Raw genomic sequence first — 12,347 nt, forward strand, 5'->3', positions numbered from 1 at the left:
GTTTTTATTACTCATAAGAAAGCTCTAACTTATTTTGTATACATTCTACATGTACTTAGTAAAATTTCACATTGCCTCACATTGCCTAGGTAAGACCACTGTAGTTAAACCTTTTCTCTGGATTTGAGATGCAGTGACCTTAGAGTTGAATACATTTAAGTCCAGGGCTACTGAGAAACCTGCTTTATTTGCAGAAGAGTCCGCTGTAGTACCTTGTAGTCGCATTTGTTGTAAGAGAAATGGCTTTTGATTTGAACTACTTTTTTTGATGTGATACAGATCCTTTACAAATGGGTATACAAGTGCAGGAGAGTGGATAAACTCCATTTCTGCAGCTGGATTTCAACTGACTCAATTCCTCAGGAATGGATGAGCCTACCTTGCACATTCACATCTGTCCCTCCTTGGCTAGTTTCTACAATGTTTTGGCCTCTTGTTGCGTCATCTAAGGCATGGCCATGGCCAAAAACCTGTATGTCGTGTAGTCAGCTAAGAATGTTATAATCTAAACAACAACCATTAACTTCCTTCTCAAAATCACAATGCTGCTTGTGTACAGGAATGTAACTTACGCTGAACATCTTTGGTATAAAATTACAAGTGTGCTGCAGCTAAGGTAATAGTTAACTTAACGCTGAACATCTTTGGTATAAAATTACAAGTGTGCTGCAGCTAAGGTAATAGTTAACTGAAAATCAGTTATGAAAATGTAAAGCATGATACAACTAAGCAGTTATTTGGTGCATATTGCCATAGATTCGTCAGCTGTTACTTCCAGGTTCAAGCAAACAAGGTCTGATGTTTTCTGTGGCAGCTGAAATCGCATGGCCTTTGAAAGCTGCATTATCAGGAAGGACACAACACCTTGGCACCCATTTGCTGCATGCGTTTTTTCACTGAAAGGACTTTTGAGGGTAAGATGTTGAGCAGCAGAGTCTCTGAATTGATTGTCGAATTTCATCATCAAAATCAGTATAAGTGCCTCAGAAATTTACTAGTTGTGTGCTGTATTTTCAGGTAAAATGAAAATTAATTGGCCGTTGATGCTTATATTTCAAACTTTTTGACTTTTCAAATATTGGGAGATACACAAAGTGCCTAGTGACACCGACCGGGTCCTGCATTGTAATTGCAGACATCCTTTTATAGGTCTAGAAATGTCTTACACAGTGGGAACAGGCAAAGGACTTTGAGCTATCTGAACTAACTGGAAAATGTCTATACATTATACTTATTAGCAGTGTCTTACATGAAACTTGATAAACAATATGCTGGGTGTGTTTAACTGAACATTTGGAAATTTATTGGCCTTTTTTAAGCCATTAGGCCTTCTCTCATCTGCATATTTAGCTTGTGCATTTCACTCATAAGTGAGAGTCTTATGCCACGTTTGTCCCTCCAACAGGATAAGGGTCGAATAATGGGAGTGGTGCAATATTTAACTTTGGCCCTAGCTGGTTTCCACTGTGCACACTTTAGTGTCATGCTCTAGGGTTTGGCATGCAGTGGGTCTTACAAAGTGCATGTTATCTGTTTTCATGATTGACATGACCCATCAGAATGCCATATCTCCTTGAAGCAAATGCTTTTTCTTGGTCTCCAGTGTCTTTCAGGAACTCTTGACATGGACAGTACACACCAATCCTGATGTGCTTTTCTCCTTGAAAGAGAAGAAAAGGCATTGCTTTGTCTTTCCATTCCTTCCCCCTTGTCAGCTTCTCTAGTGCTGGGCCACTAATTGAACTGGTGTTGTCACAGGGTGTTATTCTTCTAAACTACAGAGCTGACTAGTGGAGATTTATGTTGCAGTGATCATTTTTATATTTTTAGGTTAGAAACCAAGATTTTTAAACATAGATCACTGTTAAAGTAGCCTAAGCTATATGGGTCCTTCCCACTGTAAGGGGCTCTACAGAAGGACGGTTGGAGTGCAAAAAGCTTCAGATCTGTTTTGCTACTGTAGAGAGCAATCTTTTAGAAGGCTCCATGGAACCCAGTCAGCTGGTTATCTTTATAAGCTGGGCAGTAAGTCCCCATTTGGGAAAGCCTTCCATTATATTTCTTTTATAAGGACAACTGGAGTTTTTATGTCATTTTAGCTAGGAAACTGAATATTTTGGGGCTGTTTGTTCATTTTTTATCTTGGTCAGTTGAAGACCAACTTCCAAAATAGAAGGATGCTGAAGGCCTGCACTTGATCTTTCTTTTATTAGCCTTTTTGTCAAGATCCCAAAGTCCAAGATATCATCTTCTCATTCTCTTGTATTGCTGCCCCCCCCAAGTCTTGTGATAAAGCTGGAAATAAAGGACAGCTATCATCGCATCCCCACTGCAGAGCATTTCAAGTATTTCTTAAGATTTGCTGTATCTGACTTACATTAGCAGTTGTTTTCTTTTTTACCCTTTAAACTTTTCACTGCACCAAGGGTATTCACAAAAAATGCCTAGCTCCAGTAATTGCGTATTATAGCCTTCAAGGCATTCACATTTTTCCATACTTGGACGACTGTCTTATCTTGCAAACTCTCTTTTTTACCTGTGAAAAGCTGTTGGCAACTGTTCTTGAATTTCTGCTAAGCCTAGATTTTCAAATAAGTTTCAGAAGTCATCCCTTCTCACAGAATGCTTTTTCTGGGGTTGTTTGCCACACTCTGTCTTGAGAAAAGCTTTTCTTCCTCCAGAAAAAAGTAGACATGCTTTAGTACTATTTCCTTTAGTTTCCCCAGTCAAAACTAGAGATCAGGACATTTCTCGGGTAACCATTTGAAATGTTGGTATCTGCTAGAATGAATCCCAAAACATGGAGACTGAATGGCCAAAAAAACAGACTTGCATATACCAAGTCTGAGATGGCCATTTCTTGGAATATTCTCCTTTCTCTGATTATGGTGATCTCAGTTGGTATACGTAAGTTCCAGGTGGGCCTTTTCCCCCACATTGGGGTACAGAAGGGCTTGCCCCCTACAAAAAAGAAGTTTAAAGGATAAGAACAATCAAGACTCACTCTTTTCCTTGACTTTTGGTTTTTTTTTTGGGCTGCCGACATTTGAATAGGAAGCCTATTTTTGAGGATTCTGGGGTACATGATATCAGTGAGCCTCATGCTTCCTCTGGCCAGACTATACATGAGGGAACTACAGTGGAGGTGGGTTTGGCATAATGGTTAAGGTCTCCACCTCATAGTTAGAAGGTACAGGATTTGATTCTGACCTCTGGTGATTATCTAGGTTTAAAATGGCCCTTCAAGTCAGTTAGCTTAAGATTCACCTGTGAATCTGTGAACAGTAATGCTTTGGATCAGTTTAGACTCAGCACCTATACCCTTTGCCTTTTCAGATTCCAGTTCTTGGATTTGAAAATAAGGAGACTTGGTGGTGGGTAGACTAGATAGCTTGCAATCCAGGTTTTCCACTCTCACTCCAGTCAGTCACCACAGACTCTTCAGACCTGCCATAGGGAGCAGTTTCAAAAGGTAAATGCAAGCTCTGTGGAATACTGTAGACTGGCACAAGCACACAAATATCAGAGTGATGCTGGCAATTATTAATGTTTTGAAGATGTTGAATCTCTTCTGGGTCCAGGGCCTCTGCTGGTCCACAGAAACAACACCACAATGATGTGGTACATAAACAAGCAGGGTGGTACCAGATCTTACCCTCTCTTCAGACTTGTTATGATAGCCTGGAGGTAGCAACTCAGCTCAGTCTGACAATATAGACTTTATATAGTCCGGCAGAGCAAAACTTTATTGAAGATTAGCTTAACATGGCTAAGACAGACCACCACAAATGGAAACTTCACTCTGGGGTCTTCCAAGAATTGATCCAATTGTGGGAAACCCCTCAAGTAGATCTGTTTACCTCCCTTCAGAACAGATTAATAAAGAAATTATTTTCCAGGACTGCTTGCATTCAGACATGGAAGACCGGTGCTTTCTCATTCATCTAAAGATCCAGAAGGAGTCTCAAAAAAAAATTGTGGTGTTGGCGATTTTTTTTTCCAAGGTAGCAGTGTTTCTCCGTTCTTTTCAGTTTGGCCAAGAGAGATTACCACAAGCTTCTCCACAGACTGGATTTACTTATACAAGGCAATAGAGTTTCTATAATGGATATATCAAACTCCTCCTAACTGCTTGGATGATAGGATTTTGATATTTTATGTACCTTTTTTTTGAGAGCATGCGGCACAGCAGATTCTAAAGGAGGCAAGAAAATCTGTTACTAGAAAATCATGTAAGTGCACATGGAAAAGATGTTCTCGTTGGTGCCAGTCAAAGGACCAGTGTCCTCTTCAAGCCCAGTTGTCTCTGGTTCTTCATTATTTGTATGCACTATTCTCCAATGGACTTTTTGTAGTCCTCTGCTGAGGTATGTTTGTGTACTATTTCTGCTTGTTTGTCCTTGTATCCTTCCCCGTTTCTAATATTTCTCAAGTTAAACATTTTTTAAAAGGAGTATTATGTACTTGTCCACCTAAGAAACAGGTGATTCCGCCTTTGGATCTAAACTGTGTGCTTGAGTAGTTTACTCTGTCTCCATTTGAATCAGTTCATGAGTCTGAATTGAGGTTCTTAACTTCAAAGACTGTTTTACTTATTGCTCAACATCTGCTAGGAGAGTGTCTTAGTTACAAGCTGTTACACTTTGTCAACCCTACCTTTGTTTTCCACAGGTGCAGAGTTTCCTTGAGAACATATTCTACCTGTACTTCCAGAGTGGTTTCAGGGTTTACCTTAAGCCAGATTATTAATTTTCTAGTTGTCTTTCCTGAACCTAAAAACAAGTGAAAAAGGATTGTTCACATCTTGGATGACCACAGGAAGTTCAGATACTACCTAGACAAAACTCTGACCTTCAGGAAAACTGATCAACTGTTTGTCTACTGCAAAGATACAAGGAAAAGACTACCATTGTCAAAAAAGACCATTTCCAGGCTGTTGTATGCTGCCCTTGCCTTTTGCTTTACTCGCCTTAGTAAGACATTTCAGGCACAAGGGCTTTGGCTTCTTTGGTAGCTTTCTGAAAAAGGTTGGTGTTCTCAAAGTATTGTAGAGGCAGCAAAAGGGTCCTCTGTACATACTTTTGCAAACACTACAAAGTGGATTGCTTTTCCAGGCCCAGAACAGGCTATGACCATTATCCGGGGACTCCTGGAATTTTTGTTTATTGGCCTCCTCCCTATTTCCTTTTCCTTCCTTAAGCTATGGTAATCTACTCATATAGTTTAGGCTACCACAACAGTAATCTGTGTTTGATCATAATACAGTTGTGTAAGTAACACCCGCCGTAATAATAAATGTTCTAATAGATCATTGTTGCAGTACCCTCCCCTCCCCTCCAGACCCCTTTTTTCTTGCTTGTATTTTTTTGTGTTGCCAGGGTATGTATTTGTCTACCTTTTTTTCTGTATAAAGTTACTATTTGGATTTTTTTTCCTGGATTTGTTCTTCAGGGCTCTTTCCTCTCTCTGCGGCAGAAAATACACTGAAGATTTTCCCACTCCAGTTGTCCTTTTATGGAGCTCTACTGGAGCTCCTGAAACTTGAAGAGCAAAGAAGACACCCATATCTTTGGCTGTCTGCAGTTGAGTAGGAACCATACATAACTTAGGGTGCTGCAATACTGATCGATTTAGAACATACTGTTATGGTAAGTTTTACTTACGCAACTTTGCTGTCTTTGATGTTAGATTTTAATTCTTCTTTGCCTGAAATTTAAAATAGCTTGATGGGGAGCCAAAATAAACATATGTCAAAGAATTCCTTTTCTTTAAGGAAATGTCAGAATAGTGGCATAAACTCTGTATGAGGGAAATGGAGAATGATCTCCTCAGATAGTTGTGATTACTCAGTAGAACTTTCAGCAGGAATGTTAGTTCCTGATAGTAATTCAGATGAGAGTACCAGCTTGTAGGCATGAGATACATACACACTGCAGAACCAGCAAACTGTGACAGAAAAAGTCCTGTTATGTAGCCTAGAGGGTAGAATCCTTGTCTATGTTGTAACCAACCTGAGAACTGGAGATGTCATTTCAAGGGGTAAATTTATTGAGAGACAGTACCATAGCATAGAAGGATAAAAGCTTAACTACAGGTTGACCCTAGTTTGATTAGTGGCTTGGACATCTGAGGAGCTTTCAAGGATGGATGGACATGTCCATCCAGGGGAGTGGGCTTTCAATGAAAGATGCTCCCTGGATGGATATGTGGTCTGCACAGAGGAATAACCATCAACCATTGTTGATGAATTCAGAAACGGGCAAATAAAGGTAGGTCATAACAACCCCCATTAGCAGAAGCAGTTGCTGGCACCACATCCATGATGCTTTTAAGATCAATACCAGCCCCAGCTCACTTGTAGAAAGCTGGGAGGAGAGAAAGAAGCAGGTAGACCTGACAATAGATGGCGACATTGGAACAGCAGGAATGAATGAAGCAGGTAGGAGGGGAAAAAAATGGAAATAATTGAGAGTGCCTGCTCATCCTTCACGAGGTGGGGGAAGGGTTGAGGTGTGTGTGTGTGTGTGTGTGTGTGTGTGTGTGTGTGTGTGTGTGTGTGTGTGTGTGTGTGTGTGTGTGTGTGTGTGTGTGTGTGTGTGTGTGCTGGAATACACACTGTGATCACTTGTGGAGATCTGATATGGGTAGCGATGTCTGCCTTCAAGCATTAAGTGGTTGTTTGTTATCATCATCATTCTTAGAAATAAATCATAACCATCTGCATCACCATAATGCACGTCCAAGCCTTGGGACCTTCTCTGTATGCTCAGGAGATGGATAAGACTTTAAAGGTGAAAAACGTTCTCTCTCTGTCTGTTGCAGAGTTCTGGATGATTGCGATGCCATGGCTGTAATCCTGCCACCTCAATAAAGGAGCAAATAGTTGATAATGGTTATTGGTGTTGCTTACATTAGGCATAGTTGTATAAAAAAAAAGAGAGAGAAAGAGAGAAGCCACAACTGTTGTATCAAAATGAAAGTAAATATATTAGCAATGTAATCAAAATTTGTACTCTGCGTTACTCAAGAAAAAATCCTCTTGCTTACACTTCAGTCTACAGTATACTTCATCGTGTATGCAAATAACTTTTATGCTCCTTCATACAAGTATCAGCATACTCTCTTCACTTATCAAATATGACCCCCCCCCCGCAAAAGCTTAACCTATACATCTACAACCACTTTTAAAGTAACTAAACTATACAAACACAGATGCTAACTAAAACTTTCTGAGCTAGACTGATGTTAAACAACCCATCATAACTGCTAAGAAAGCTCATCCCAATGGCATGTGTTTCCCTTACCATAGCCAACACTTAAGGATAGAGTGCACAAAGCGATGTTTAAAATGCAACTTGAAAGAATTAATTTCTGAAGAAATCATTTTTTACACAAAAAAAATGATTTTCACTGCCTAAGGATAGCAATTTGTTATGACCAAACTATTATTAGTTAGTCAGTACAGTTTTAAATAGCAAATATAGTGAAGAATTGAAATTAAAATGAAAGACCATGGTGAAAATCTGAAAATAATAACTGTAGTCTTAACATCTGTAGTTCTTTTTTCCATGTTTCCAGCATGTTGGACTTTGTGGAGTATTCTGCCGTAACAGTGAGGAATTGGGCTTAAGGAGGAACAATCTGTGGAGTTTTTGCATTGGTGTTCAACCCTTCTTGGCTAAGCTCCCGTATCAGCAGTGACTGGTCTGCAGAGGGTGTTAGTTGAGCCCTGGAAGCCACCACTGTTGCTTTTGAAGGCTTAGCTTGACAGATTTTTGCCACAAACCAAGCACGCTGTTGTTACTTAAGTAGGTTGGGTGAACCATGAGATGTGATCAAGACTGTTTCCTGCCTAGATCCTGACTTGGCAAAGTCTTATTAAAAACACAAAAAACTGCCAAATACTAAAAAAAAAACAAAACAAAGCCACATGCAGATCAAACATTTATTGTCCTGGTAACTCGGCCTTTCACCTTCAAGGGATAAACAATTCAATATGCCATCACATTAAATAGCCACAAACTTTAGTTGATTTCCCGTTAACTTAATTTAATTTTGAAAATTTCCCACAAACATTTAAAGTGACATAACATTGACCAACATACACATTAATTCCACCAAAAATCCCAGCACATAAAATCCCAGATATCAACATTAAAAATTCAACAAAACTTCCAGACTAAGACCCCCGAAGAAAAGAGTACCATAATTAAATAATAAATGTAGTTTCAAGCTGATTTAATTTCCTAGCAAAACCCCCTCTTACTACCACCACAGGTTGTGCTAAAACACTAAAGAACAAAGACTCCCCCTCACCAGAATGTAACTTATGAAAGTGACTAACAGCTGGGCCATCCATATTACCTTTCCTAATGTCTGCCAGATGCTCCAAAATTCTAGTTTTAACCTTCCTTTTGGTTTGTCCAATATACCATTTGACAGCATCACACCCACAACACAAAATATAAATGACACTACACGAATGGCAATGAAACCTATTCTTGGATACATATTTGCATCCATTAATAAGAGTGTTTGAGATATTCCGAATTCTTCCACACACACGCTGCAATTTCCACAAGGAAAAGACTCCACTGGTTTAGAATTAGCCAACTGTCCAAAACAAGGACACTTTATCAGCTCATTGAGATTACAGAAACAGCCATAAGAAAACGTGATATATTCTGGGACTAATTTCCCCAGAAATTCATCCGGAACAACCATAGGCCATAAACTCATAATCGGCTTTCTCAAAACTTTGGAGAAAGGACTGTATTTGGTAACATAAAAAAGCTTTTTACCACAGTCCTTCTCCATCAAATCAACCTTATCATTATGTGTCCTCCATGTCCTAGCATTGCCGTGCCCATTACAAGAGTCCCCCTCCATTAATCTAAATTTATCCCTCTCCAAAACATTCTTACAATAACCCCTATCCAAAAGTCTTTGTTCAACTTCAGATAATTTTGCCTAAATCCTTAATCTGAAGTATTCAAACAAGTCGTCTTGAATTCACCATAAGGGAGAGAGTTAATAAGATGTGGGGATGCATGCTGAAAGCATGAAGAGAAGTATTTACGACTGTAGGTATCTTTCCACTACCATCCACAAAAAATCAACATCCAAAAAGTTGATATAAGTATATTCAACCTGATAACTAAATTTTAAACCATGATCATTGCCATTCAGCAAGTCCATAAATTTGTTGTAATCTTTCACCATGCCCGTACAAATCAAAAATAATCTATAAAGTGCTTATAGATGATCACATTTCAGAAAAAGACAATCGTTTTTCAAACACCCCATGTATAAAATCGCATATGAGGGAGCAAACGGGGTGCCCATAGCAACGGGGTGCCCATAGCAGTCCCCCTTTTCTCCAAAAAACTCCCTTTCAAATAAAAAATGGAGACAAACAAAAATCAAGCAAATCCAAAATATAGGAAGTACGTGGGCCCTCATCTAATACACTAGCAACAGCCTCAAGACCCCGTCTAGAAAAAATATTGGTATATAATGCTGAAACATCTATAGTCACCCAAAAATAGTCTTTCTGCCATTTAAAACCCTTAATAAGCTCACACAGTTCCTGCATATTTTTAATGTGTGTGGGCACTCTAATAAGATGGTCCTTCAACAATGAATCCAACAGCAACCCCACATTCTGTGTATAAACACCAGTACCCAAAACTATCAGTCTACCTGGATGGCAGAGCCTCCCATGTCTATCCAAACACCCAGCTCCTTCCAAGTCCTAGACCTGTGAGAGACTGGAGAATCATCCCATCCCAGAGATGCCTTGTCATTCCTCTCTCCTTCCCTGCCATGTCCAGCAGTCACCAAACATGCTAAACTAACTTGTGTCACCAGTTTTATAGACTAAGCTTTAGCCCTTTTCATCATTGGAGCCGATTTAAAATCTATAACTCCTCACTGTTGAAGAAACTTATTTCAAGCTGGGATTCATCCATACAGCACAACCTTTAAACATAGCTTCTCCTTGTAAGAAAGAATCATTCAACTGTATGATAAAATGGCCAGGAAATGAAGACCTGCAGGCTCCAAAGCTGAAAAGCATCTTCTGCACAAGCCATGTGTAATTCCTCCAGTGATTTAAGCTTTACTATGCAGATAAGTGAAAAATAAAATGGTAAAGATAAAGCAAGAACCTCAAAGCACTATGCGACTATTAAAAAAACAAAAGCTCCTCCTTTCTGCTTAAAGAAAAAGTATACACCTTTATAGCTGTTGGCATAAAACAAAATGATTTCTGCCATTCTGTGTATCACAAATAACCAGACATCAGTATAACTGAATTAACGCCTTCAGATGATGATTGCAGCCCATCAGTACTGGATCAGATGATGCCTCATAGGCCAGACGTAGATCACTTCTCAGTAGTCTGTAGGAGACTGTGTGTAAAGGTAAAGCTTTGAGTTGGTCTGTGTATTCCATGTGGTTTATGCCTTTTATTTTTTTTGTGAGGAATCTCTGGAGGCCTTCCAGTTGTTGTATGTGGTTGGTTAAGTACATACTGAAGGGATGCCATACCCTTGCATATAAGTTGTATAGTGTAGAATGATTTCCTTACAACAGTAGATGCATATTGGTTGAAGGTGAAATCACTACCCACATATGTCCCCAAGTCCCTAACCACTGGATCTGCTCTTAGAGGTGTATTGTCTAAGTGGTAATTAAAATAGGGATCCTCTGCCAAGGGTGGCCCTACGTCCTGCCAGTATACCAAAGCCTTTAGGTTGCTTTAAGGTATGTCGTACATCACACATATATTCCTTGCATAGCATAGGGCATAAAAGTGATGTCTGGGTGTACCATCTTCAGAAATTCTTTTCTGCCAGTCCGAATGCCATCTGTTGATCTTCAGTCTGAGTGTCTGTTCCATTGCTGGTTCACTTCAGAAATTCTTTTCTGCCAGTCCGAATGCCATCTGTTGATCATCAGTCTGAGTGTCTGTTCCATTGCTGGTTCACCAAGTCATTACAGATAAGTGCCCCATTGTTTTTTTGTAATTTTGCTTGTGGGGGTTTCATGTCATCCAAGAAGGGTAAATGCCAGTGTGGGAGACAAATTCCGCATAGAGACAATTACGAGCAGTGCTTATTTTGTCTCTGTGCTTTGCACGGCCATATGTCCTGATCAGTTTGTCATACCTTTGTTCCTAAGACTCTCTGTAGTTGGCTTTCTTCTTTGGCATTGTATTTGGAGAACCAACATCTTGAGCTAAAGACACGGAAGGAACTTCCCTCTTTGAGGGACAGCCATCCATGAAGAAGAAGGCCAAGAAATCTAAGTCTGATTCTTCTGCTGTTTTTGGTGGCTGGCGTGGATCTAACCTTATGGACATCCTTAGAGGCCTTGCAGATGTCCGCTTCAGACTTTCAGGGGAAGCTGTTGCTGATTATTTCCAGGAGGCCAGGGGGTGTTTCTCATTTTTTGGTCACAGAGTAAGTCCTGACTACTATTATTGAATGCCATCCAGAGCCTGTGCCTTCTAAGCTTTATAAGGTGGACATCACTTTGAAGAAAAAGCAAGACTAAGCATATTTCTCTAGCGCCTAAGGATCCGCAAAGTGAATGGCAGAATTTCCCTCGGAGGTTATTTAATGCTTTGATGGCTTTGAAACCTCCTCATGGAGTTTCTGTTCCAGCTTTCCCCTTGGTCCTCCCCTCCCCTTAAAAGACCCAGGGAACAGGATTCCTCTGAGGAGGAAGTGGAGGAATCCCTTGCTTACTCATCTCAGATTTCCTCTCCTTCAGACTGTGGATCTGAGGAAGAGGAGCCTACTAGTCCTGATACTCCTTTCGAAGAAATTTCTTTTGGAGAGACGCTCTCCAGAATGATGGAGTTTTTTTTTAAATGGGATTGTGCCCAGGATTCTGAAGTACAAAAGAAGTATTATGAGCTGCTGCAAATGGACTATCCTAGACCTTCTGTTGTTCCTCCTGTTTCATTCTGATAAAGACAGCAAGAACTATGGAAAGGCTAGGTAAGTAGGTTTATACCTGTGCTACCTTAGCTTTTAGGGCGGTCAGTTATCAGATCCATATGTCCAGATATATTTTGGCTCTTCTTTTTCAGGCCTGTCTGGTCATTTCTGATCTCCCAAACTCTGAAGGGAAGACTTCTTCTCTTTACCTGTTAGGGACTTTGTCCCAGGTGGCTCACCATTCCATTAAGTGTAGTTCTGATGCAGCAGATGTTTCTTCTAAGGCTGCTGCCTTTGGTTCTGTGACGAGGGGATATTCTTCGACTTCAACCTTTGCCTGATGATATTAAGGTTAAGTTGATGGATGCGCCTCTGGGCTACAAACACTTGTTTGGTGAA

At 40.0% G+C, this 12,347-nt stretch overlaps 1 protein-coding gene across 1 annotated transcript in view; it reads left to right on the forward strand.

Annotated features, from left to right (window-relative positions):
- MCM10 (minichromosome maintenance 10 replication initiation factor) overlaps window positions 1-12,347 on the forward strand; it is a 948,221-nt gene that overhangs the window by 52,487 nt on the left and 883,387 nt on the right. The gene's annotated exons all lie outside the window — the stretch shown is intronic.

The sequence above is a fragment of the Protopterus annectens genome, chromosome 11.part0, assembly GCF_019279795.1.
Source record: "Protopterus annectens isolate FY-2018-M chromosome 11.part0, PAN1.0, whole genome shotgun sequence".
NCBI lineage: Eukaryota > Metazoa > Chordata > Ceratodontiformes > Protopteridae > Protopterus > Protopterus annectens.